General features: G+C 43.5%; 9 non-coding genes across 9 annotated transcripts; 6 read left to right on the forward strand and 3 right to left on the reverse strand.

The window, feature by feature from the left end:
* Positions 1–508: 508 nt before the first annotated feature.
* Positions 509–625, reverse strand: LOC116951330 (U5 spliceosomal RNA). The gene has a single exon (XR_004404179.2). It is a non-coding gene; the product is annotated as a U5 spliceosomal RNA (small nuclear RNA).
* Positions 626–2,353: 1,728 nt separating this feature from the next.
* LOC116951332 (U5 spliceosomal RNA) lies at positions 2,354–2,470 on the reverse strand. Its single transcript, XR_004404181.1, has one exon. It is a non-coding gene; the product is annotated as a U5 spliceosomal RNA (small nuclear RNA).
* Positions 2,471–5,117: 2,647 nt separating this feature from the next.
* Positions 5,118–5,234, forward strand: LOC116951318 (U5 spliceosomal RNA). The gene has a single exon (XR_004404167.2). It is a non-coding gene; the product is annotated as a U5 spliceosomal RNA (small nuclear RNA).
* A 2,750-nt stretch (positions 5,235–7,984) lies between these two features.
* LOC116951329 (U5 spliceosomal RNA) lies at positions 7,985–8,101 on the forward strand. The gene has a single exon (XR_004404178.1). It is a non-coding gene; the product is annotated as a U5 spliceosomal RNA (small nuclear RNA).
* A 1,263-nt stretch (positions 8,102–9,364) lies between these two features.
* Positions 9,365–9,481, forward strand: LOC116951324 (U5 spliceosomal RNA). Its single transcript, XR_004404173.1, has one exon. It is a non-coding gene; the product is annotated as a U5 spliceosomal RNA (small nuclear RNA).
* A 1,553-nt stretch (positions 9,482–11,034) lies between these two features.
* Positions 11,035–11,151, forward strand: LOC116951333 (U5 spliceosomal RNA). The gene has a single exon (XR_004404182.2). It is a non-coding gene; the product is annotated as a U5 spliceosomal RNA (small nuclear RNA).
* Positions 11,152–12,720: 1,569 nt separating this feature from the next.
* Positions 12,721–12,837, forward strand: LOC142930695 (U5 spliceosomal RNA). Its single transcript, XR_012946646.1, has one exon. It is a non-coding gene; the product is annotated as a U5 spliceosomal RNA (small nuclear RNA).
* A 634-nt stretch (positions 12,838–13,471) lies between these two features.
* On the reverse strand, positions 13,472–13,588 carry LOC116951331 (U5 spliceosomal RNA). Its single transcript, XR_004404180.2, has one exon. It is a non-coding gene; the product is annotated as a U5 spliceosomal RNA (small nuclear RNA).
* Positions 13,589–20,228: 6,640 nt separating this feature from the next.
* On the forward strand, positions 20,229–20,345 carry LOC116951320 (U5 spliceosomal RNA). The gene has a single exon (XR_004404169.1). It is a non-coding gene; the product is annotated as a U5 spliceosomal RNA (small nuclear RNA).
* The last annotated feature ends 6,357 nt before the right edge of the window (positions 20,346–26,702 follow it).

Genomic DNA, 26,702 nt, shown 5'->3' on the forward strand with positions numbered 1-26,702 from the left:
TTATGTCACCCCCACCCAGCTAAGACCAGGACTATCCCAACCCCTCCGTAACAAACCCTCCCGTTCGACTGACATTAAAACAACAGCACTTACAATCAGCCAATGATTCATTTACAATCATCATCTTGCGTGCAATGTTATAATTGCTGTAAAGTGCGTTAGAAAAGGCGTTATATAAATCTAGCTAAGATGACGTGGCCCAATAACTTGGTAAATATTCGATAGCTTTTTACAAGGGAATACATTTTAACAAAACTTGTAATTTATTATCTCCAAAATGTTTAATCAAACACAAGTAGGAAGCATGCGCATTTGAAATGGCTATCATTGTGTGCTGTACACTTTCGTTAAACCCTTCTTTATGACTTAAAATCTCACATCACGAGCGGAAAATATCCTCCCCAACATGGTTTGGTGTCCCAATACGAAACGTCGTATTCAACACAGCACTGCAAGTACAGAAGAAACGTCACCAAAATGTTGATTCTGTTTTGTTTTAAAAAAAGGGAGTCCTGACAAAGCAGGACGACGAAAAATTGTTTAAGACTCATTAGAGTGTTCCTCTCCACGGAAATCTTTAGTAAAAGGCGAAAGATTTATTCGCTCTGAAGAGAAACCAGAGTAAAGTTTAGCGCACCACTCTTAGGTACTTATATGAACTCCCGATATCTTTATCCTATGGGGCCTTTACTTCGTGACCACATTTTCATTCAATTGAACTTTCATATAATCAAATATTTATATATAAACTTCTTTAAATTAGTGATTGTTTCATTCTTATTAATGTATCTACGCGAGGGTTATTTAAGTAAAAGAAATAGTATACATACTCTATTTACTTCACGCTGTGCATAAATTATAGTATTTGACCAATGGGGAGCGGTTTGGGCCTCTTCCCCTCTCCTGGCTCCTGGACAGGCGCGGTTTGTCCACTAGGGGGCGGTGGGGCACCGCCCGAACCAACAACTAGAGATGAGAAATTATTTTATCATAAAATGTAAATTATTTCAACGTGAATTGCTTGCAACGCCGCGGTCTGATTTGTGCCTCGGGGAGGTCTCGGCGCAGCTGTGAAGACGACAGAGTGAGAGATATCCCCCTTCATCGTGGCGATCACTTCACATTTCAGCCACGCCGTTTGAGACCCATTCATGGCGGTAAGAAATGCGCCCGTAGCTGTAAATGAGAGACGATGTCACAACGTGAGGCTGCACTGTGCAATTATAGCAGCTCACGGTCTACACCAGGGGTGGGGAACGTCCGGCCCGCGGGCCGTATAAGGCCCACGAAAACATTTGGTCTCTGGCCCTGCCAAGACTACCGCAGGCGGGACTCGAAATTCAATAAATCTAGGAGCAAACCTGGAAAAGCAGTTGGGAGTAGCAACATCATCATAAATTCCAGCTAACATAACGCCTCACCAAAGAGAAGCAGTTCCAGCCATCACATTGGGCGTGAGTTAATTAAATGTTTGACCAAATATACCGGGCTAATATTTAAGTTGATAATTTTGTATGGCCCGCGACTGATGTTATAAATATCCAAATGGCCCTTGGCAGAAAAAAAGGTTCCCCACTCCTGGACGCTCTGGAAGGAAACAACATCAATGGCGATGGCAGCAGCTGCAAGCAATATTTAAATTTAATATTTAGAAGTGGAGTCACTTCTAAATATTAAATTTGAAAGGTTGTCTATGTAGGAGAAGTTGAATGTCAAGCAACTGGGTCCTGATCAAGCGATTAGAACCCCGCATTTTCAGAGGTCACTTACAACAGCCCCACCTAAAGGAAATATGCTCCTGACACAATGCCTCATTACCCCCCCTCCCCCCCAAGTTTTATGTCACCCCCACCCAGCTAAGACCAGGACTATCCCAACCCCTCCGTAACAAACCCTCCCGTTCGACTGACATTAAAAAACAGCACTTACAATCAGCCGATGATTCATTTACAATCATCATCTTGCGTGCAATGTTATAATTGCTGTAAAGTGCGTTAGAAAAGGCGTTATATAAATCTAGCTAAGATGACGTGGCCCAATAACTTGGTAAATATTCGATAGCTTTTTACAAGGGAATATATTTTAACAAATCTTGTAATTTATAATCTCCAGAATGTTTAATCAAACACAAGTAGGAAGCATGCGCATTTGAAATGGCTATCATTGTGTGCTGTACACTTTCGTTAAACTCTTCTTTATGACTTAAAATCTCACATCATGAGCGGAAAATATCCCCCCCACCCCCACATGGTTTGGTGTCCCAATACGAAACGTCGTATTCAACACAGCACTTGCTGCAAGTACAGAATAAACGTCACCAAAATGTTGATTCTGTTTTGTTTTAAAAAAAGGGAGTCCTGACAAAGCAGGACGACGAAAAATTGTTTAAGACTCATTAGAGTGTTCCTCTCCACGGAAATCTTTAGTAAAAGGCGAAAGATTGATTCGCTCTGAAGAGAAACCAGAGTAAAGTGTAACGCACCACTCTTAGGTACTTATATGAACTCAAGTTATTTTTATCCTATGGGGTCTTTACTTCGTGACCACATTTTCATTAAATTGAGCTTTCATATAATAAAATGTTTAAACGTCTGTACGCCATATCATGAAACTCGATTTCCCTGCACAAGAAGAAGACGACGGTGAAACCGTACGGGTTGACACGGTATGTTCACGGTATGGTCACGGTATCCTCGTCTACTTCAAGAGTGGACGTTCAAAATCCAGCGACGTCATTCACAAGAGTGGGCCCATTGTGTGTGTCGGTGTCGGGGTCCCAACTTTCCAAAATACGAAAACTTGCACCGCAAAGCACCGCAATCGGAATTATGCACAACTGCAGTTATCAACGCCTCCTACCTGGGGCAGGATAATGCCCCAGGTCACTCTCGCAATTGAGACTCGTCTTGCTCTCGTTGATAAAACAAAATCATATTTTATCTCCTGATAGCCGAGTTCGATCGTGTGCCATGGAATCACTGAACTGTAATTGGAAGCGAATAACCCCGATCACATATCCTTTATATAGATGGTATCCTCGATAGAACAGCTTGTTGATGCTTGATGGGTGGAGACCCTAAGGGGAACTCGCGTGCACGCTTAAATAATTACACGCAACTTTTATCAGATGGGCACTAATTATTCGAACACTCGCAGTTAAAATGCCTCCCTGTACAAATGAGCAATGGGCAGCGGTAACCCCCATCAGTGCCACCAAGGTAGAGGCCGACCGAAACTGAATTTCTGACCGAAAGTAAAAATATTTGACTTTCGGCCGAAACCGAAGCCGAAACCGAAAGTTTAACTTCACTTTCGACCAAGACCGAAAGAGAGAGGTATATAACCGAAGTTACCTAACACAAGATTTACGAAATACTAGCTTGACTACCCGGCGTCGCCCGGGACTTGGATTCACCACGGCCGGCCGCCTTTGTTTCCCCAGTGGCGATGTTGACACACCACACCACTTACTCGTTTGAGGCTGAGGCCCAGGACCGGTTCAAATAATCGTCACCGGCCGTGAGCGGGAATCGAACTCGGGCCGCCGGGTTCATAGCGCAGCGCGCGAATCGATACACAGTCGCTGCCCCCCACCCACACAGGCTAAAGACAAAGATCCCCCGTGTAGTCTGTGAGACTGTAGGGGGCAAGTGCTGTTAGCGAGCACCTATGAAGGCCGGCACGGCACACGAGGGAGTGGGTGGCCAGCACCACGGCCGGCCGCCTTTGTCTCCCCAGTGGCGATGTTGACATGCTTCAAATCGCTTTAAACTATTGCCATTGTAGTGCGGATTTAATGTGGCGCTGCACTCTGATGTTGTAGGAGAAAACATTTATATTAAAAAAAGTATATTTAATTAAGTAGAACGTGTTGTCTATATGTATTTAAAGTTGCGCATTTTGATGTGACGTCACATTTCTCAACCCCCCCCCCCCTCGTCACACATCGTCACAAATGTCGGACCCCCCCTAGGTACGTGACGTCATTTATGGACGGCCCCTATGGTGTTCTAATCAGTTGATCAGGACCCAATTGCTTGACATTCAACTTCTCCTACATAGTCAACCTTTCAAATTTAATATTTAGAAGTGTATCCACAGTGTTCCTTGCTAATTCTTCGTTTGCTTGCCATTGATGTTGTTTCCTCCCAGAGCGTCCAGGGGTGGGGAACCTTTTTTCTGCCAAGGGCCATTTGGATATTTATAACATCAATCGCGGGCCATACAAAATTATCAACTTAAAAATTAGCCCGTTATATTTGGTCAAACATTTAATGAACTCACGCCCAATGTGATGGCTGGAACTGCTTCTCTTTGGCGAGGCGTGTGATGATGTTAGCTGGAATTTATGATGATGTTGCTACTCCCAACTGCTTTTCCTGGTTTGTTCCTAGATTTATTGAATTTCGAGTCCTGCCTGCGGTAGCCTTGGCAGGGCCAGAGACCAAATGATTTCGCGGGCCTTATACGGTGAGCGGGCCGGACGTTCCCCACGCCTGGTGTAGGCCGTGAGCTGCTGTATTTGCACAGTGCAGCCTCACGTTGTGACATCGTCTCTCATTTACAGCCACGTGCGCCTTTCTCACCACCCTGAATGTGTCTTAAACGGCGTGGCTGAAATGCGAAGCTGATCGCCACGAAGAAGGGGGATATCTCTCACTCGGTCGCCTTCACAGCTGCCCCTAAACCTCCCCGAGGCACAAATCAGACCGCGGCGTTGCAAGCAATTCACGTTGAAATAATTTACATTTTATGATCAAATAATTTCTCATCTCCAGTTGTTGGTTCGGGCGGTGCCCCATCGCCCCCTAGTGGACAAACCGCGCCTGGCGAGGAGCCGGGAGCGGAAAGAGGCCCAAACGGCTCCCCATTGGTCAAATCCTATAATTTATTCACAGCCTGAAGTAAATCGAGTATGTATACTATTTCTTTTACTTAAATAATCCTCGCGTAGATACATTAATAAGAATGAAACAATCACTAATTTTAAGATTTATTATATGAATATTTTATTATATGAAAGTTCAATTTCATGAAAATGTGGTTACGAATTAAAGGACCCATAGGATAAATATAACTTCCGTTGCTATAAGTATCTAAGAGTGGTGCGTTAAACTTTACTCTGGTTTCTCTTCAAAGCGAATAAATCTTTCGCCTTTTACTAAAGATTTCCGTGGAGAGGAACACTATAATGAGTCTTAAACAATTTTTCGTCGTCCTGCTTTGGCAGGACTCCCTTTGTTCAAACAAAACAGAATCAACATTTATCAGCCGGTATATGCTGTACTTGCAGTAAGTGCTGTGTTGAATACGACTTTTCGTATTGGGACACCAAACCATATGGGGGTGGGGGAGGGACATTTAACGCTCGTGATGTGAGATTTTAAGTCACAATGATTGCCATTTCAAATGCGCATGCTTCCTACTGGTGTTTGATTAAACATTCTGGAGATAGCTGTAAAGCTTTCGTGACTGCAATGATCCATGCTCTTTGGTTCTATTCGGTAAAGTCACGTAAAAAACAACAAAAAATAAAAAAAATTCAGGACGTTTCGGCCACAACACAAGTGGCCTTCATCAGGTGAAGGGACCAGACTATCTAGAGGTTTGTTACGTGACTTTACCGAATAGAACCAAAGAGTATTCTGGAGATAATCAATGACAAGATTTGTTCAAATGTATTCCCTTGTAAAAAGCTATCGGATGTTCACCAAGTTATTGGGCCACGTCATCTTAGCTAGATTTATATAACGCCTTTTCCAACGCACTTTACAGTAATTATACCATTGTACGTAAGATGATAATGATTGTAAATGAATAATCGGCTGATTATAAGTGGTGGTGTTGTTTTAATGGCAGTCGAACGGGAGGGATTGTTACGGATGGGTTGGGGTAGTCCTGGTCCTAGCTGGGGGGGCGACAGAAAACTTGTGGGGGAGGGGGGGTAATGAGGCATTGTATTGGGAAGACAAAGGGGGTCAGGAGCAGTGGCGGCTCGTGATATTTCCATTAGGTGGGGCTGTTGGAAGTGACCTCTGAAAATGTGGGGCCGTCTATAAATGATGTCACGCTATTTTGGACGATTTTTCACCCCCCCTCGTCACACGGCGTCACAAAAAGTCAGACCCCCCCCCTCAAATATGACGTCACAAAGCTCTGCCCCCCCCCCCCAAATATATATAAAACATGCTTCAAATCGCTTTAAACTATTGTCATTGTAGTGCGTATTTAATGTGGCGCTGCACTATGATGTAGGAGACAACATTTATTAAAAAGTATATTTAATTAAGTAGAACGTGTTGTCTATATTTATTTTGACGTGACATCACATTTCTCAAACCCCCCCCCCCCCCCCTCGTCACACATCGTCACAAATGTCGGACCCCCCCTAGGTACGTGACGTCATTTATGGACGGCCCCTATGGTGTTCTAATCGGTTGGTCAGGACCCAGTTGCTTGACATTCAACTTCTCCTACGTAAATTTTGATTTAAAGCTTTCGCGACTGCAGGGATTCAAATTCTTGGTTCTTTCGGTAAAGTCCGTAGAAGGGAAACAATAAAATAAAAATATAAAACAATAAAATTATCACGACGTTTCGACTGCAACACAAGCAATCATCATCAGGTGTGAAAACCACAATAAGAAATTTGAAAAAAGTGGCGTTTTTTAACGTTAGCACCACGGAGAGAGATTTGACAGTTTGTTCAGATGGACGAGTCCATCTTAATATTTAGAAGTGTATCCACAGTGTTCCTTGCTAATTCTTCCTTTGCTTGCAGCTGCTGCCATCGCCATTGATGTTGTTTCCTCCCAGAGCATCCAGGGGTGGGGAACCTTTTTTCTGCCAAGGGCCATTTGGATATTTATAACATCAATCGCGGGCCATACAAAATCATCAACTTAAAAATTAGCCCGTTAAATTTGGTCAAACATTTAATTAACTCACGCCCAATGTGATGGCTGGAACTGCTTCTCTTTGGTGAGGCGTTGATGATGTTAGCTGGAATTGATGTTGCTGCTACTCGCAACTGCTTTTCCAGGTTTGCTCCTAGATTTATTGAATTTCGAGTCCCGCCTGCAGTTGCCTTGGCAGGGCCAGAGACCAAATGATTTCGTGGGCCTCATACGGCCAGGGGGCCGGACGTTCCCCACCCCTGGTGTAGGCCGTGAGCTGCTATATTTGCACAGTGCAGCCTCACGTTGTGACATCGTCTCTCATTTACAGCCACGGGCACCTTTCTCACCACTCTGAATGGGTCTCAAACGGCGTGGCTGAAATGTGAAGCTAATCGCCACGATGAAGGGGGATATCTCTCACTCGGTCGCTTTCACAGCTGCCCCGAGACCTCCCCGAGGCACAAATCAGACCGCCGCGTTGCAAGCAATGCACGTTGAAATAATTTACATTTAATGATAAAAACAGGTCCCTGCAGGGTGGGCTGGTAGGGACATTGGAATTTTGCGCAATTTTATTAGACATACAAGTCTCTGCGCTGTCTATTGCTGATTTTACACACAACAGCACGAGATTTCACTTCGTTAAAGTATTGAAAGGGGATGGACGGACGGACACATTAATCAATTGCAGGATGGTACACTCAGTTTACAACTTCGTTCCTACCAGTAAAATTTCGCATCTCCAGTTGTTGTTTCGGGCGGTGCCCCATCGCCCCCTAGTGGACAAACCGCGCCTGGTCAGGAGCTAGGAGGGGGAAGAGGCCCAGACCGCTCCCCATTGGTCAAATACTATAATTTATGCACAGCGTGAAGTAAATAGAGTGTGTATACTATTTCTTTTACTTAAATAACCCTCGCATAGATACATTAATAAGAATGAAAGAATCACTAATTTTAAGATGTATTATATGAATATTGTATTATATGAAACTTCAATTTAATGTAAATGTGGTCACGAAGTAAAGACCCCATAGGATAAAGATCGCGTGCATTAATATAAGTGCTTAAGAGTGGTGAGTTATAATTTACTCTGGTTTCTCTTCAGAGCGAATAAATCTTTCGCCTTTTACTAAAGATTTCCGTGGAGAGGAACACTCTAATGAGTCTTAAACAATTTTTCTTCGCCCTGCTTTTGTGGGGCTCCCTTCATAATAAAATATCAGATTTAACGTGTTATTTTGTTTAACCGTGGGCAGTAACTGTCTCATGTTTGCATTTTGTCAAGCTATACGTAAGAAGCCCAAACAAGCTGCAAACTCCATTGGAAACCTCATTTGCCAGTAACAAAATATGATAAAAAAATTTTACCCTTTTATCTGGCAACAAAACTGACACATTTTTTTTACAAGGAGTCATGTTTGCATTGACCGCAATACCTGCGGTAATGTATGCACTGTCCTTGAAATTGATTGGTCCACACCTGAGACAGCTTTCCTAAGAGCCTCGTCTCACAGTTTTGTTGCCAGATAAAAAGGGTAACAATTTTTTTTTCATATTTTGTTACTGGCAAATGAGGTTTCTAATGGTGTAAATGCTTACCCCGAGCTCTCATACTCTGATGGTGCATTGTCTGAGTTGTGCGCCTTTTGGCGTCATCTGGTCCAACACCATGTGAGACGAGGCTCTAAGGAAAGCTGTCTCAGGTGTGGACCCATCAATTTAAAGGACAGTGCCACATACATTATCAGAGTTGTTGGTTTTTGTTGTTTTTTGTTTGCGTTCCGACCGCAGGTATTGTGGTCAATGTAAACATGACTCCTTGTAAAAAAGGTGTCAGTTTTGTTGACGGATAAAAGGGTAAAAGAAACCAATTATCAAGCTGCAAACTATTTTATTTGAGTGCAATGAGTGTAGAGGACAATACTGTATTAAATGGTCGTATAAGGACGAGTTTCAGCGCGAGAGTAAACGCTGGCTTGATGGCTGAGCTCCGGGCGCTCTCCTTCACCACAGCCGTCGTACATCAGCAGCGGCCCATGGTGGCTTGAGCTTCATGGGCCCACCGGACACTGCTCAAGTCTCCATTTACCCCGAACACCTCGGGGGGTAGGCGATCATCTCGTGAGGCAAGGCCACAACCCGCCGCCTGATCGCAAGGGCAGAGCAAAAAACTGAAATGTCGGCGCTTGGGAGAGGCGAACAGCCGATGTAATGAAGGCGTGACTTCGACGTCACGGCACGTCATTCGTGCATACGTAATGAGCACGACTTAAACGCTTACAGAAATTTTTTAACAATTAACCTTAGAGTCAATACAATTAAAAATATATTACAATAGCATAATATAAAAGGTGTTTTGACGTTTGAGAATAATTAATATTTAACTACAGTAAAATATGCAAAATTACCCATAAGGTAAATGTATATCTGCTTCGTATAAGTAACGGGTGAGTGGGTCTCATTCTTTACTCTGGTTTCTCTTCAGAGCGAATAAATCTTTCGCCTTTTACTAAAGATTTCCGTGGAGAGGAACACTCTAATGAGTCTTAAACTATTTTTCGTCGCCCTACATTTGTAGGGCTCCCTTCGTAAAGAAATATCAGATTTAACTTGTTATTTTGTTTCACCGTGGGCAGTAACTCTATCATACTCTTTGGTTATGTTCGGTCACGTAGGTAAAAAAATAAAACAACAAAAAACACGACGTTTCGGCCACAACACATGTGGCCTTCATCAGGTGAAGGGACCAGATTGTTCAGAGGACAGCGTTGGAGTGAAGACAGCCAAGCGCAGGTCGCCTCCTTTAAGCTGTGAGGGGGTAAACAAGAAAACGCCTTGACAAAGAAATTAGCATAAAATGTACTACTGTGAAAGCTTGGAATTAGCATAAAATGATGTACTACTGTGAAAGTTTGGGATGCCACTACTTGAATAAATATACTGTACCATTGAAAATTAGTTTAATGTTTGGTATGATTTAGAACATCTTTCCAATGATTGCTTAATTTGAAACCATCCTCTCGGTTGAAATTGTAAATCTGAATTGCCTCGTGGACAAATCTCTGATAAAAACCCGTGGGTTTACAGAGAACCTTGGTATCGGAGAAAACTATATCGTGATCACCCACAGCGTTTGTAACAGTGATCAGCTGTTTCAAATCTGATTTGTGCTCGCAAATTCGGTCAGAGACATGTCGTTTCGTCTCCCCGATATAGCAGTCACCACAGGTGCAGATCAATCTGTAAACTCCGGGGTACTGTCAGTCAGGAATGACATCCTTCACGGAAGGGATCAGGTCACGGATTTTGTGTACTGTATTGAACCGGACCAGGATCTTGTGTTTGTTTAGAATTTTGGAGATCTTTTTAGTAACGCCTGCGATATATGGTAGTGTGATGGTTTTGATCGGAGTATCAAGTGGTTGTTTCTGTATGGAGGGAGAAACAGCTTGGCGGATGGTACGGTCAGAGTATCTATTCAACTGTCTCATGTTTGCATTTTGTCAAGCCATACGTAAGAAGCCCAAACAAGCTGCAAACTCTTTTATTTCCGGTCGTTGTGTAGATTACAAACGTCAATGAGTGTAGAGGACAATACTGTATTAAATGGTCGTATAAGGACGAGTTTCAGCGTGAGAGTAAACGCTGGCTTGATGGCTGAGCTCCGGGCGCTCTCCTTCACCACAGCCGTCGTACATCAGCAGCGGCCCATGGTGGCTTGAGCTTCATGGGCCCACCGGACACTGCTCAAGTCTCCATTTACCCCGAACACCTCGGGGGGTAGGCGATCATCTCGTGAGGCAAGGCCACAACCCGCCGCCTGACCGCAAGGGCAGAGCAAAAAACTGAAATGTCGGCGCTTGGGAGAGGCGAACAGCCGGATGTAAGGAAGGCGTGACTTCGACGTCACGTCATTCGTGCATACGTAATGAGCACGACTTAAACGCTTTCAGAAGAATTTAAACAATTAACCTTAGAGTCAATACAATTACAAATATATTACAATAGCATAATATAAAAGGTGTTTTGACGTTTGAGAATAATTCATATTTAACTACAGTAAAGTATGCAAAATTACCCATAAGGTAAATGTATATCTGCTTCGTATAAGTAACGGGTGAGTGAGCCTCATTCTTTACTCTGGTTTCTCTTCAGAGCGAATAAATCTTTCGCCTTTTACTAAAGATTTCCGTGGAGAGGAACACTCTAATGAGTCTTAAACTATTTTTCGTCGCCCTACATTTGTAGGGCTCCCTTCGTAAAGAAATATCAGATTTAACTTGTTATTTTGTTTAACCGTGGGCAGTAACTGTATCATACGCTTTGGTTATATTCGGTCACGTAGGTAAAAAAATAAAACAACAAAAAACACGACGTTTCGGCCACAACACACGTGGCCTTCATCAGGTGAAGGGACCAGATTGTTCAGAGGACAGCGTTGGAGTGAAGACAGCCAAGCGCAGGTCGCCTCCTTTAAGCTGTGAGGGGGTAAACAAGAAAACGCCTTGACAAAGGAATTAGCATAAAATGTACTACTGTGAAAGCTTGGAATTAGCATAAAATGATGTACTACTGTGAAAGTTTGGGATGCCACTACTTGAATAAATATACTGTACCATTGAAAATTAGTTTAATGTTTGGTATGATTTAGAACATCTTTCCAATGATTGCTTAATTTGAAACCATCCTCTCGGTTGAAATTGGGTCTGTGTTTGTAAATCTGAATTGCCTCGTGGACAAACCTTTGATAAAAACCCGTGGGTTTACAGAGAACCTTGGTATCGGAGAAAACTATATCGTGATCACCCACAGCGTTTGTAACAGTGATCAGCTGTTTCAAATCTGATTTGTGCTCGCGAATTCGGTCAGAGACATGTCGTTTCGTCTCCCCGATATAGCAGTCACCACAGGTGCAGATCAATCTGTAAACTCCGGGGAACTGTCAGTCAGGAATGACATCCTTCACAGAAGGGATCAGGTCACGGATTTTGTGTACTGTATTGAACCGGACCAGGATCTTGTGTTTGTTTAGAATTTTGGAGATCTTTTTAGTAACGCCTGCGATATATGGTAGTGTGATGGTTTTGATCGGAGTATCAAGTGGTTGTTTCTGTATGGAGGGAGAAACAGCTTGGCGGATGGTACGATCAGAGTATCCATTCAACTGTTTCATGTTTGCATTTTGTCAAGCCATACGTAAGAAGCCCAAACAAGCTGCAAACTATTTTATTTCCGGTCGTTGTGTAGATTACAAACGTCAATGAGTGTAGAGGACAATACTGTATTAGATGGTCGTATAAGGACGAGTTCAGCGCGAGAGTAAACGCTGGCTTGACGGCTGAGCTCCGGGCGCTCTCCTTCACCACAGCCATCGTACATCAGCAGCGGCCCATGGTGGCTTGAGCTTCATGGGCCCACCGGACACTGCTCAAGTCTCCATTTACCCCGAACACCTTGGGGGTAGGCGATCACCTCGTGAGGCAAGGCCACAACCCGCCGCCTGACCGCAAGGGCAGAGCAAAAAACTGAAATGTCAGCGCTTGGGAGAGGCGAACAGCCGGATGTAATGAAGGCGTGACTTCGACGTCACGGGCACGTCATTCGTGCATACGTAATGAGCATGACTTAAACGCTTAAAGAATTTAAACGATTAACCTTAGAGTCAACACAATAAAAAAAATATATTACAATAGCATAATATAAAAGGTGTTTTGGCGTTTGAGAATAATTAATATTTTAACTACAGTAAAGTATGCAAAATCACCCATAAGGTAAATGTACATCTGCTTCCTATAAGTATGAGGCGAGTGGGCTTAATGCTTTACTCTGGTTTCTCTTCAGAGCGAATAAATCTTTCGCCTTTTACTAAAGATTTCCGTGGAGAGGAACACTCTAATGAGTCTTAAACTATTTTTCGTCGCCCTACTTATGCAGGGCTCCCTTCGTAATAAATATCAGATTTGACGTGTTGTTTTGTTTAACCGTGGGCAGTAACTGTATCATGTTTGCATTTTGTCAAGCCCATACGTAAGAAACCCAAACAAGCTGCAAACGCCATTGGAAACCTCATTTGCCAGTAACAAAATATAATTTATTTTACCCTTTTATCTGGCAACGAAACTGACACCTTTTTTTTTACAAGGAGTCATGTTTGCATTGACCGCAATACCTGCGGTCGGAACGAAGGGCAATCGACGGCCTTGGAAAGGGCCTGCCAAAAAGTCGTACTAGCAGTTAAAAGGACGATCAGATAATACATAGCTGCATAAACTATGTCGCCATTAACACAGCGTTCCCCTCCCCCTCTCTTTTCATAACGTGAAGCACCCGTACCCACCATTAGCCTCACTATTTTATTTTCATTTAAAGGAAACCCCTATCGTTTTGTGCTTGTACACTTTCGCTAAACTCTTCTTTATGACTGTTAAAATCCCACATCACGAGCAGAAAAGAAACTCCTTACCATATGGTTTGGTTTCCCAATACGAAAAGTCGTATTCAACACAGCACTTACTGTAAGTACAGCATATACCGGCTGAAAGATGTTCATTCTGTTTTGTTTGAACAAAGGGAGTCCTGCCAAAGCAGGACGACGAAAAATAGTTTAAGACTCATTAGAGTGTTCCTCTCCACGGAAATCTTTAGTAAAAGGCGAAAGATTTATTCGCTCTGAAGAGAAACCAGAGTAAAGGTTAGCGCACCACTCTTAGGTACGTATATGACCACTCGCTACATTTATCCTATGGGACCTGTTCTTCGCGATTTTAGTCAAATTAAAACGTGCTTTGATACAACTTAAAATCAGTGATTATTTAATTTCCATTCATGTTTTTACACGAGGGTTATTAAAGTAAAGGTAATAGTATAATGCACATAGTTTACTTCACATTGTGTTCATTGTACATAATTACAGTATTGGACCAATGGCGGACCCGTAAACGTGGCCCAATAACTTGGTCAGCATCCGTTAGCTTTTTAAAATACTGTATTTTAACAAACATATTTTAATAAATATACTGTACTGTCCTTTACTGTATGTATTATACATACCAACTGTAATCTATTATCTACATACGGCGCTGCATGTTTTCTTTAAACATTACTCCAACCAAAGAAAGATCCCACTCTATAGCAGCAGTAGGGGGCAGTGTGTCCTCACCAACCTTGTAACCACACCGCCGACACTAACCCAACCCCAAGCGACCCTCCACCCACCACGCGTCAGAAACTTTGACGACCCACGTGCTCGCTGATGCCCAGAGTGTTCAGCTCGCGTGCGGTGAGGGCTGCCACGCAGAGCAGTGAAGGCTGACGACAACCTTGGGACTGACTACGGTTGACAGTTGTAATAAAATAAATAAAATAAATATTATGGTTCCCTAAGAATACCTATTGCCCTCGCGTTTATGCCTATATACCAGCTTTACTACCCGGCTTCGCCCGGGATTCATGTCTGTTTGCATTCTGACCACAAGTATTGTGGTTAATGCAGACATGATTCCTCGTAAAACTTTTAGTTTGATGTTTTAACATCTTAACACCTGTTTTGTTGCCAGAAAAAAGGGGAAAACTTATTCTTATATTTTGGTACTGGCAAAGGAAGTCCCATGATGATGTTTAAGATTGATCTTTACATTTTTTTTATTGACTGCTCTGATCCGTTATTATTTTCTGCTTTAGCTCGCTGAGGTTGAAGGTTGCCTTGCGCGTTTTAGACACTGTACATGGGCAGTGTGATCGACAGAGGCGCCAAATTTTGCATAAAATGAGCAAAAAGAAGCATGAAAATTGGTGAATGTTTTGACCAGGAACTGTTCTGTATCTTGTGCAAGTGCAAAGGCAAGCAATCTCTGTCACTTTATAATTGGAACAAACACTTGACTTCACTTTAGCACTGTTTTCAACTGACTGGCAGCTTTGAACTGAAACATTTTTCATCCCCGAAGGACGATTAATAGCGAAGAGTGAAGAAATTAGGCTGCTGATACTGTCAGAAGTAACTTTGCAATTAACAAAGAGCAAACAAAAGCATTAAAGGTCGGACAAAATTGACCAGAATATAATTGTACGTGGAAATTAAATGGCAGTGAATATTTCACGAAAGTATGTCAGCAAACACTTGACTGCATTACACTGTAGTGCTGTATCAATGGCAGTGCATTTTGCACAAAACTACGTCGTAAAGCACCTCACTGCATTTTCACTGTAGCACTGTATGAATGCCAGTGATTCTAGCGCGAAATTATGGCATAAAACAGCAGCTCACTTAATGTCACTGTAGCACTGCATCTAAGTGACTTTCAATTTGTTCAAATTAACGGCTCTGCTACTTTTTTGTCTTCTTCTGTCGCTCGCTTGGTTTTAAATAAACGTGAATTCGATGCACTATATGGAAAATAACCGAGACATTTCTTTTTCAACATAATTTAGAAGCATAAATGAGATTTGCCTGTTGTTTCAAGAACGGATTAAATAAGTGAATGAAAATGATACACTGTGATGCTGCGTAGAAATATTATTTTCCCTCGCTTTCTATAATGCGACGTAAAATTTGGAACGCATTTGCGTAAAAGTTTTTTAATTCCCGCGCGACCTTTTTGTGCGTTAGTGTAAATGTCCACCTGGATATTAATGAGGGTGGGAGGGCCTCATATTCAGTGACGTCACGCACGGATTTATAACTATGCTGCGTAGATTGATATTTTTCCGTCACTTTCTATAAAGAAACGTCACATTTGAAGCGACTTTGCGTAATACATTATTTATTTGAGCACGACCTTCCTCTGTGTTCGTGTAAAAATGCACCCACTCATGAATATTAATGAGGGGGGGGGTTGGCCTCATGTGGAGTGACATCACGCGCGGGATACAAAGACATTCTTGGCTCATTATAGTAGTAAATTGCAGCTGTATCGCCACCCTTTTTTCCTTGCCTGAATGAATTTGCAAAACTGTTGCACAGGGGTGAAGCTTCAATCAGCACAGCGGATCCGTTACTATTTAGCCAGGTTTCTGTTAAAAACATGCAATCGAGTTTGTTACCGGTGAGTATTTCATTTATAACTAATTATTTATTGTTAAGTGAACGGACATTGAATAATGAAAATTTTAGCGTTAAGTGGCTAAGGCTTTTTGATGGGTCAACTATTAGTGGAATGTCGGCCTAATTGCTGAAATTGACACCACCGGAGGATAGTTTAAAATGTCTTCTATAACTTGCTGTGTTTTACCTGATCGATTCGTATTGGGACCTCACATAAAGAAACCATATGTGAATTAAGAGAATGTGAGGCTTGGTATAGATGAGTTGAGAGACCCCTGCCACCTCTGCAACCACGATGGTGGCGACGATGGTGGGGAAAGTCGCGTGCGATACCCACCTCAACGATAGCAGGAGTAGGTCACACCAAGGCCGTAGCCATGAAGTCAACATTGTGGGGGACCAAATCTTTCAGGGGGTCTGGGGGTCCTCCCCCAGAAAAAAATCTAAATTTGAAAACGATTTTCTGCCATTTCCTTCATAAAATATTAACAAAACGTCACTAACACATAGGATGGAATTTGTATTTATTTTTTACAATAATGTCTAATAGTGTATATTGTATTACATTGTTCTGTTTTTTTTTTCTTTTTTACATTTTCTTGTTTCATTGTATGTAATGGCAGAGATTAGGGATTAATAAAGTACAACCACAACCACAATGATATAAACAGAAATCTATTTTATAGCAATATAATGGGGGGGGGGACAATTTGAGCATATTTGAATATTGGGGGGGGGGGGGGATCCCCCCCATCCTAATATATAAACACCCACGGATTGGTTGAAGTGCGTCACGTGACCGGGACCAAGCAGCCAACCAGAGGTGCGCCCCTCACAAACATGTACGCCCCCGAACAGGCACGGGTGAGATGACGTCCCCGACGCGCGCGTCATCACGCACGTATGGGCGGTGACGTCGCCTCTCTTTCACAACACCTCAGCCGCGTTCGTGTGTATTGACGTCACGCCTCCAACCACGACAAGCGCACAGCCTTTCAGTTTCATTTATTTGGTATAGCCCTGTGAGCCATTCGGCTCTTGAATCGGGTGCAACCGCAACAAACAAAAAAATGAAAAAAAAACATCTTAAAGTGACTACGTGACTGCCTTTCATCCAGCAGTGCATTTGAACACTAAAACAAGTACAGCACTCATGTAACAGTGCTGACTTTTTCCACTATGAAAGTAAAATAACATAACAAACACACACAGCAAGAATGTTTTTTTTTGCTGAAGTGGGAGAGAGAGCTGCCGTGGTAAGAGGTTATATAGGTAAGAAAGGGGGGAGGGGCAAGAGGGGAGAGAGAGAGTAATTATATACATACTAGGTTGTTGGGGGGCGCCGCCTATACTCTTATAACAGGTCCCTGCAGGGTGGGCTGGTAGGAACATTGGAATTTTGCGCAATTTTATTTTTACACCCCAACAGCACGAGATTTCACTTCGTTAAAGTATTGCAAGGGGACGGACGGATGGACGGACGCATTAATCTATTGGGCTGGTACACTCAGTTTACAACTTCGTTCCTACCAGTATAAGCGCGCAACTTTATCTATCTGTGATGAATGCTACACTTTACGTCGTTTTCATGCAGGGAGCGCTGGAAACCTACGCACCCCCTGCATGAACGACAGAGGTGCAGGGGCAGACGTTCGATTACGTTGCCATCGATCTGCAGACGGCGGTCATCTCGCATGGCCAGCAGCGCTACGTCGCCTTATCTCGATCCCGCAATCCCAAACAGGTGAAAGTCCGCATCGAACTGAACCCCCAGCAAGGCCATCTACTTAACCACGAGAGAAAATTCACACGAGATGTCATTTTCAATGAAGTCTTCAAGATGTAAAATGATATAAGCTTTTAACGAAGAAATAAAATGATCTAATTCAAAACATTGTACAATTCAGAGATGTTTCATTTGAAAACTTCAAAACGGAGCATCAGGTGCTTGCGTGAATGCATCGTTCGTGTGCAATTTTTTGTGACTTTCCTGGCCGAAGGCCGTAAATGGTTGAGGGGCGCCGCAGCCACCCCCGAATAACCCCTAGTAATATATTGAATTTGATGCGATATTGAATTTGATGCGATAGTGGACATCTGCGCAGCGCCATCAAGAAAGCTCTCGTGACGATCCGGAGCACACGGGGACCCAGATTAAGGTGAACGCCGACAAGGCGCGAACGTTTCCCTGTGCAGTCCCTTCTTAGGTAGTCAAATAATATAGTATACGCATGGCATTTGGAAGGTGGTGGCTACCTTGCAGGACAGACGTCGCACAAGAAGATCGCAGCTGGAACCCCCATAATCACTAAATGCGTCGTTAAACCCACCACCACCCGTACAGCCAATTAGTAAGGTTTGTTACGTAATGTTGGAAGTTACTAGTACAGCACACCGGTGTTTTGGAGAGTAAACCCACAACATTTACAATTCGAGTATGACATTTCGCTGGTGATTGCAACAATCTTCATTGGGCGATTAGCCAGAATTGTGAAGAAGACTTCCTATTTTGGTCTTAAATAGAGGAAAGGTGATGTCAAATCATTGTGAACTGATCAGGTGCAAAGACCAAGGGGGGAGTTAATGTATATCTATATATAAGGGAAATTTGTGAATGTGTCTGTTCGAAATGTTTAGCATACTTCCCAACATGCAACAAACTTGAAATTTGACATTCAGTTCAGTTAATTTATTTTGGTATAGCCCTGTGAGCCATTCGGCTCTTGAATCGGATGCAACCACAACAAACAAAAACACGAACAGCTTCCAGACTGTACACAATGCAAAAAGTATCAAATAGACTTTTGTATTTTGGAGGAGGGGGGGGGCGCAATAATGGATATATTTTGCACGGCAAGTGAGCAGTGACGTCACATGTGATGTCATCAGCATGCGGGAGCGTCACGCAGTCTGCCTGCTGACGTCACGCAGTGTCCCTGCTGACGTCACGCACCCTCCTCGGGCGAAGCCGGGTAGTAAAGCTAGTATCATATAAATTACAATGGATCATGTTAGTTTCAGAATATGCAGTACAGTAGATCATTGATTATCAAGGGGAGAAGGGGGCGACGCATTTTTAAAAACGCCGGATAATCACTTAACACCATTGTTTAATAAGTAGAATTTTCAATACATTTTTTTAAAACACGCTTTTATGAAATGTACTAGTAATGGCAGAACTCCACGACTCCAGGAAGTGGCCCCGAAGCTTGCCACAACCTAAGGGACCGTGGTCAATTAAGCCAACGTCAGTAGACCCACGCCGAAAAATATAACATATGAAAAAGATTGTTTAAAAATATTTTCTTTATTTTTTTATGATAGAATATAGTATTGTCATCAGTATGACATACGTATACCAAGTTTGCAGTCGATACCACATTGGGAAGTGGGTTAACATTGAGTTACAAGATTTGAGGATACAACAGTGAGTTTAAATGAAAGCGCGTAAAAAAGCTTATTTTTGCACATTCTTGCATAACATGTTTTAGGTGTATTTCAGTTGTTTTTTTAAAATCACTTTAAGAATGTACTGTATACTGTACATTGTACCGTACTTACCACTCCAATCTCGAAAGCATGTTAGCTACTACGCTCTTGTTTAAACACCACGTGTTTGACGTTGTGTACAACCTCTTGAGCGTTTTTTTTTCCGGGACCGCCGGATAATGTTGGAAGCCGGATAATCGACGATCAACTGCACCTATAATTATTGGTAGGGTTATTCACAGTGAATCAACATGCAGTGGAATTATTTGGTGTTTAAGTTTGCTGCTCCACCCGGCACCCCCGGTTAGCAGAGCAGGCCAGAAACTCGACATTGCATACATTGTGTTGATTTGTTGGCGTTTATTATTCATTAAACTTTGTACATTGCTTCGCTGTAAATAAAGCTTAATTTATCTGAATTTGATTTGCCTGAGCCGCGTATTTATAGACCGACAACAAAGCTGTGTATTATTATTCAACAGACAGAGAAGAATGGAATGTGGGTGTTTGGAGAGGCGAACGGCCGGAAACAGTAAAAGGAAGGCGTGTCCGCTATTTTACGTCAGTTGTGCATAAGTAATGAGCACGCATAAAACGCTCGGGAAGAGTCATTAAAACGATGACCCTTCGACTCAATGAAACTACAAACGTTCTAATAGTATGATATAAATGTTCGTGTAGCATTTGACGTGCGAGAATAGATAATATTATAATCACAGTAATGTACACGCCAGAGTCCCCATACGGTAAATGTATGTCTGCTTCGTATAAGTAAAGGGAGAGTGGGCTACAATGCTTTACTCTGGTTTCTCTTCAGAGCGAATAAATCTTTCGCCTTTTACTAAAGATTTCCGTGGAGAGGAACACTCTAATGAGTCTTAAACAATTTTTCGTCGTCCTGCTTTGGCAGGACTCCCTTTGTTCAAACAAAACAGAACCAACATTTTGCTGCCGTATTTGCAGAAAATACGACGTTATATACGACTATTTGCATTGGAAAACCCGAAGCATATGGGGAGGAATTTATTTTCCGCTCGTGATGTGGGATTTAAACAGTCATAAAAGAAGAGTTTAGCGAAAGTGTACAAGCACACAATGATAGCCTTTTCAAATGCGCATGGTTCCTACTGGTGCTTGATTAAACATTCTGGAGATAATAAATTACAAGATTTGTTAAAACATTCCCTATCCCTCACTCGGTCGCCTTCACAGCTGCCCCGAGACCTCCCCGAGGCACAAATCAGACCACAGCGTTGCAAGCAGCGGTTTCTAATACGAACAACTTAAAATGTTATCTTCGTTAGGCAATTCGCGTTAAAAAAAATCGTGACATTTTATTATAAAGATAATTTCTCATCTCCAGTTGCTTGGTTGGCATGGTTTCCCAAACGTCCCCTAGTGGACGAACCGGGCCTGGCCAGGAGCCCAGGAGGTTATGCACAGCTTGAATTAATTATACTAATAGAGCATGCATACTATTTCTTTAACTTCAATAACTTTCGCGTAGACAGATGAATAAGAATTAAACAATCACTAATTTAAAGATGTATTATACGAATATTTAATATTATGAAAGTAAAATTTCATGAAAAGGTGGTCACCAAGTAAAGGCCCCATAGGATACATAGAAAGTGTGTTCATATAAGTACCTATGAGTGGTACCTCTAAACTTTACTGGTTTCTCTTCTATGGTTCTTTTGGTAAAGTCACGTAGAATGAGAATAAAATAATAAATTGATAAAATAAAATAACGCAATAATATTCTCATGACGTTTCGGCCACAACACAAGCGGCCTTCATCAAGTGAAGGGACGAGACTGTCTGGAGGACAGCTTTAAGCTGTGTGAGAAGAAACAAAGCGCCTTGACAAAGGAATTATCATAGAATTTAGCATTGAAATGGCTGAGTGATTAGCTTGTGACTGGTCACAGAAATGGCTATGTTAAAGTTAAAGCATACACATCCGCAGAGGCACCCCTTGACAAATGAATTAGCATAGAATTTAGCATTGAAATAGCTAAGTTAAAGCATACACATCCGCAGAGGCACCCCTTGACAAAGGAATTAGCATATAATTTAGCATTGAAATAGCTGAGTGATTAGCTTGTAACTGGTCACATAAATAGCTATGTTAAAATCAGAGCATATACATTCACAGAGGCACCTAGTATAAATCAAACAGGAGAATTTAGCATTGAAATAACTAGGCGAATTTAGCATTGAAATAACTGAGTGATTAGCTTGTGACTGGTCACAGAAATGGCTATGTTGAAGTCAAGGCCTACACATCTGAGCTATTCACAGTAACTGGATATACACTACAATATCTAATGAATACTATATAGTGAACCAATAAAAAACTAAAATATAAATTACCTCAATGTTATCAATAAACTCTATATATTCTCCAATCAGCTAAGCTACCAACAATAAGTCGTTATATATCACAATGCTATATGGCGAAAAAAATGGGTGGATTCTTACCCTCAACTTTAGCAACACGGATAGCTACGGGCCCCGTTCAGACGGACGAGTTCATCCATGGTCGGAACAGAGGAGGGGGAGAGAGACAGCTGCGAGGCGCTGTTATACTCCATGTTGTAAACCATATCACTAACCGTGGTGTGAGAGGTATTAAGAGTCAATGCCAGCGAAAGAGCTGCGGTCCGAAGGTCATTGTAAAATACAATTAAGAACGGAAATGGTTTAAAACATCTTTCCAATGGTTACTAAGCCAAAATCCATCTTCTCGGTTGAAATTGTCTATGTGCTTGTATATGTGAATGGCCTCATGAACGAATCTCTCATGGTAGCCAGTTGGTTTGCAAAGAACCTCCGTCTTGGAGAAGTCAATGTCATGTGAGCCCACTGAATTATAACAGTGATCTGCCACGGCAGAGGAGTTCGTTCTACCATGTTTCAAGTCTGCTTTATGTTCGCAGATGCGGTCCGAGATATGTCGTTTGGTTTCTCCAATGTAGCTACTACCACAGAGGCTCTTTAGTTTGTAAACGCCCGGGTACTGTATGTCTGGAACAGCATATTTTACAGATGGAACTAGATCATGCATTTTATGTACTGTGTTGAATCGGACCTGGATCTTGTGTTTATTCAGGATTTTGGAGATCTTTTTAGTGACCCCTGCAATGTAGGGTAAGGTGATGGTTTTGAGTGGCTCCACAAGAGGATCCTTCTTCATGACTGGAGTGATGGCTTTGCGGATTGTGTAGTCGGAGTAACCATTAGCCCTGAGAGCCTGGTGTACGTGCTTGAGTTCACTGGTAATGTATTCCTGGTCGGAAATGCATTGGGCTCTATGGTATAGAGTCTTGATGAGGGAGTTCTTCTGGGATGGATGGTGGTGGGAATCCGGTTTCAAGTAAGCATCTGTATGGGTAGCTTTCCTGTAGACAGAGTGGCTCATTGAACCATCATGTCTCCTTTTAATTAAGACATCCAAAAAGGGTAGTTTGCCATCTTTTTCGACCTCCATGGTAAATATGATGGCTGGGTGTATGGAATTGATGTGGTCGCGGAATTGGTCTAGAGCAGGCTGGCCATGTGGCCAGATGACAAAGGTGTCATCCACGTACCTCTTCCATAAGGTCGGGCGTAGAGTGGCAGTCTGGATGGCGTCAGTTTCAAATTTTTCCATGAATACGTTGGCTACAACCGGAGATAGGGGGGAGCCCATTGGGGTGCCCTCAGTTTGTTTGTAGAAAGTTCCATTCCAGGTGAAGTATGTGTTGGTTAAGCAATGTCTCACCAGGGGGGGTACATCAGTATGCAGTCCTTGATGAACCAAGATGAATCCTTGCAGTCACGAAAGCTTTAAATCGAAATTTACTGATTTCTCTTTTACGAAAGATTTCCGTGGAGAGGCGGGTACCCTGGCCAGTGGGTGCTTTGCCAATAGATATGGAGACCTGCCAAGCTGTGGAGATGATCCGGGATGAGCAAGTTACGTCGACTCCTGCGGGGAGGATGGACATGCCTGCTGGCCTCGACAGGAGTGCTACGGACATCGGGGAGTCTGCTGGCCAGCGGGCACAGACTGCTAAGGTGAATGCAGAACCTGCATCGGCGGAACAGCACCAGTTGATTTTTGTGCGAACTGTGGTTATGAGAATGCTGCAATTTGAGCCCATGGACCTATTATGTTTGATAGCTTTGCCGGGCGGCAGAGCAGGCGAGAGGCCCCTGTCTCTGCTCAAGCTGCATTTGCTGTCAGAATTGGACACGAAAATGGTGATGGTCTTTTTGTACGAAGAATCGCTACCGGATTATGATATGGAGGTGTGGCTGCGACAGCATTGCCATCTGTTGTCAAACTGCAAATGCGTCCAGGACTCACTGGGCATCTGGACTGGTGCGAGACAGTGGCGGGTGAGGCTAAGCGCTGCTGTCGGTGCCCTGCAACACATTCCGAGTGCCCTCACCATTGGTGGTGGTAAAGGCTTCGTTGTCAACCCAAGCTCTGCCGAAGGTGCGGTGGATGGGGTCATCTGGCAGCGGCATGTGAAGCACGAGTGTGCTACCGCTGCAAGTCTCTGGACCATGCAGTGGATGAGTGCCGAGCCCCAGCGCAATGCAACCTTTGTGGAAGCAAAAACCATTTGTACCGGAATTGCCCTGAATCATATGCAAATGTAGGGGCGTAAATGGGCTGTGGGGTATCCTAGGATCTCCCGGGGCCCCTCCCAACGGGTGGGGGCTGCGGGGTACCTTAGGATCCCCCGGGACCCCGCCCCTTGGCTGGGAGGTGGATATAAGGCGGACCTCTCTACAGGCTCGGGACCAGTTGAAGACAGAAGCCGAAGACCAGCTAGATAGGACCCTGAGACCCCTAGCCCCGCTGTCCTTATCAGGGCCGGGACTCTATGCGGCTCAGCGGTGAGATCCTGGGAACTCCTGGCCCGACGTCCTCGTAAGGGCCGGGTCTAGTGGGTCAGTGGTCAGAACTCGCACCCTGGCTAGGCCGGTGGGGATGGTGTTCTTGGGGTCATAGGCAGCATTCCTCCTCCTCGCCCAAACACGGCGAGTTGAGTTGATGCCAAAGAGCTCCATTTTGGTCTCATCTGACCACAACACTTTCACCCAGTTGTCCTGTGAATCATTCAGTTGTTCATTGGCAAACTTCAGACGGGCATGTATATGTGCTTTCTTGAGCAGGGGGACCTTGCGGGCGCTGCAGGATTTCAGTCCTTCACGGCGTAGTGTTACCTATTGTTTTCTTGGTGACTATGGTCCCAGCTCCCTTGAGATCATTGACAAGATCCTCCCGCGCAGTTCTGGGCTGATTCCTCACCGTTCTCATGATGATTGCAACTCCACGAGGTGAGATCTTGCATGGAGTCCCAGGCCGAGGGAGATTGACAGTTCTTTTGTGTTTCTTCCATTTGCGAATAATTGCACCAACTGTTGTCACCTTCTCACCAAGTTGCTTGGCAATGGTCTTGTAGCCAATTCCAGCCTTGTGTAGGTCTGCAATCTTGTCCCTGACATCCTTGGATAACTCTTTGGTCTTGGCCATGGTGGAGAGTTTAGAATCTGATGATTGCGATTAGGAGCACTCCCTTTAAGAGTGTGCTCCTAATCTTAGCTTGTTACCTGTATAAAAGACACCTGGGAGCCACAAATTATTCTGATTTAGAGGGGGTCAAATACTTATTTCCCTCATCAAAATACAAATCAATTTATAACATTTTTGACATGCGTTTTTCTGGATTTTTGTTGTTGTTATTCTGTCTCTCACTGTTCAAATAAACCTACCATTAAAATTATAGACTGATCATTTCTTTGTCAGTGGGCAAACGTACAAAATCAGCAGGGGATCAAATACTTTTTTCCCTCACTGTAGTTGGTTGGGTACAAAAGTTATATAGTAATATTACTAGTAGACTTTTGATAAATGGGGTCCTGTCTGAAGCTGTTCCAGTTAGATCGGGTGTGAGGCAAGGGTGCCCCATGTCACCAGTCTTGTTTGTTATTTGCATGGAACCTTTTGCCCAGGCTGTTAGAGCCAGTCAGAGGAATCGAGGGGTTTTCATCCCAGGGAGTGGAGAGCAGGTAAAAATAATTCTGTATATGGATGATATCGTGGTGTTCTGTAGGGATGTCTCCTCGGTTTGGGGGGTTTTGGAGTTAGCAAGACTTTTTCACAGCCTCAGGATCTACGATTAACCTGAGTAAGAGTGATAGTGTTTTTTGGAAACCCTAAGCTCTTCGAAGGTTGCCCGACGGAGTTGAGAGTACAGGTGGAAGGGATTAGGATATTGGGGGTCACCTTTTATCTAAAGGATTCTGGGAAAAGGAACTGGAGGGAAAAGATGAAGGTTGTGAAGGGCAGGCTGGTCAGATGGATGACCAGAAGCCTTACTATGGAAGGGAAGATTTTGGTTTTGAAAGCAGAAATGTTACCTGTGCTCAATTACCTGGCATACACCTTTCTGCCAGGTGCACAAACGTTGCATTATATTGAGATGCTGTTTTTCAGGTTCATCTGGGGGGTGGGATGGACCGGGTGAAGAGGGAGACCATGTATAAAAATCCTGCAAACGGTGGGAGGGCAGCCCCTAACGTCGCACGTATTCTGAGTACAATCTTTGTAATACAATTCGCTTGTTTTTTGCAGATGGGCTCCAGGCAAAAGCCTCATATTTTGTGCAATATAGACTGGCATGGCTCCTACGTAGATTAGGGATGGCTTCACTCCCTCTTTGTACGCCCCTCGCTTGACGCAGGGGTGGCTGTGTGCTGCGGTTAGCAAGTACATTTTTGAATATGAGCCGGCCCTTGTAAGAGATTCGTGGCTCCCACGAAGTGTCCTTGCTGAGATTGTCAAGAAGGATGCCTGCGAAGGGGTACCAGGTGCACGGAGTGTCCTTCACCAGCAAATATGGGGAAACGTTTCTTCCGAGGCACTAAGGTGCAAAGGGATATATCTTGGCTGTCGGTCTGGGATAGGCTGACATGCAGAGCGTTTATGCATTCACGCTAATTGGCCCGCACCCCTAAGTGCGGATGAGTATGCAGGTCATGTGTTTGTGCGATGTTCTTTTGCGAAAGAAGTGTGGGAGCTGTGCCGGCCTTTGTTAGCACCTTTCTATCCTGTCATGGTTAATGTGCCAAGCATTATTTGGGGAGTCTTTCGGCAGAAGGCGGGAAGGGCCTGGGCTCAGGCATGGGCCATTGTTGGGGCTGTAAAAGAAGCCTTGTGGAAGGCGCGAGGTTTGATGACCAGGGCCACCTATATGACACCTTCAGATGTT

Source organism: Petromyzon marinus, chromosome 42, assembly GCF_048934315.1.
Source record: "Petromyzon marinus isolate PM22_M1 ecotype Great Lakes invasive population chromosome 42, UKy_Petmar_22M1.pri1.0, whole genome shotgun sequence".
NCBI lineage: Eukaryota > Metazoa > Chordata > Hyperoartia > Petromyzontiformes > Petromyzontidae > Petromyzon > Petromyzon marinus.